Genomic DNA, 1,504 nt, shown 5'->3' on the forward strand with positions numbered 1-1,504 from the left:
CCTCGGATCCCTTTACTGTTTCCTGCACATCGGCGTCCCCGTGTGCTGGAAGTGCCTGGGAATTTACCTCCACCTGGAGGTGGGGGAGGGCACAGGAACCAAACAGTGCCTGACTCAGTGGTTGCCAATGTCCAACTCCTGTGCCCATGCTCAGGGCACTCTGTAGTGCTCCCTGTTTCTAGAGCTCGTCCACGCGGCTGAGTCAGGGGAGCCTGCATGGAGCTCTGCTTGGCCTCCTTCCCTCTCCAGGCCCATCTTCAATCCCCTGCTAGTTTCATGGGGAGCACTTCATAATAAATCCCTCACAAAATGTCTTACCTTGTGGTCTGCTCCAGGGAACCCAGCCAAAGACAGAGACAGATGAAGAAGTTGGTGGAGCAAGCCCTGGGGACAGCAGGTTCCAGCAGAGGGATGTCACAGAGGACCACAGCAAGGAGGTGGGATAGTAGGCCCCACAGGCCTGTAGCCATTCCTAAGGACTTTGGTTCCTCTGAATGACTTAGGAGCCCCTAAGCAGAGCAGTGACATGAAACTGATGTGAAACATTTTATGTTTTGAAAGGACCCCTTCACTGCTCTGTTGGGAAGAAGATGTAGGGGTGACAGTGCAATTGGGGAGACTGTTTAAAGCCTGTTGAAATAGTACATGTGAGAGGCTGTGTGGCTTGATCCAGTGACTCAGAGGAACAGGTGAGAAATGGCCAGACTCTGAACATATTGTGAAGGTAGAAACTCCAGGATTTCTTGACAGATTGAATGTGGGACATCAGAGAGAGGTGTCAAGGGTGACAACCAGCTAGAAAATATAATAGAAAATAACATGTGTGATGCTTAACTTTTGTGTGTCAACTTGACTGGGCCATGGGATGCCCAGATAGCTGGTAAAGCATTATCTCTGGGTGTGTCTGTGAAGGTGTCTCTGGAAGAGATTAGCTTTAAAATCAATAGACTGAGTAAAGACGATCCCCCTCACCAGTGTGGGTGGGCATTACCCAATCTATTGAGGGGCCTGAATAGAACAAGAAGGCAAAGGAAGGGTAGATTTGCTCTCTCTGCTTGAGCCAAGACATTTGCCTTCTCCTGTGCTCTGACACTGGTGCTCCTGATCCTTAGACCTTTAGATTTGGACTGAATTACACACTGGCTTTCCTGGGTCTTCAACTTGCAGCTGGCAGATCCTGGGACTTCTCGGCCTCCATAACTGCATGAGCCAATGCTTATCATAAATACCTTCTTACATATATATCTCCATGTATCCTAATGGTTTTGTTTCTCTGGAGAACACTAGCTGATATGACATATGACTCACAATAGCAAAAAAACTATAAGGTTTCTAGAAATTAACTTGGCAAAGAATACTGTACACAACACCCAAAAGAATTCAAAGCAGAGACTTTAACAGAAATTTGCACACCCGTGTTCATAGCAGCATTATTCACAATAGCCAAAAGGTGGAAACAACTCAAATGTGTGCTGACAGATGGACAGCAATGGATAAACAAAAT

This window comes from Galeopterus variegatus, unplaced genomic scaffold (assembly GCF_000696425.1).
Source record: "Galeopterus variegatus unplaced genomic scaffold, G_variegatus-3.0.2 Scaffold1211, whole genome shotgun sequence".
NCBI classification, from domain to species: domain Eukaryota; kingdom Metazoa; phylum Chordata; class Mammalia; order Dermoptera; family Cynocephalidae; genus Galeopterus; species Galeopterus variegatus.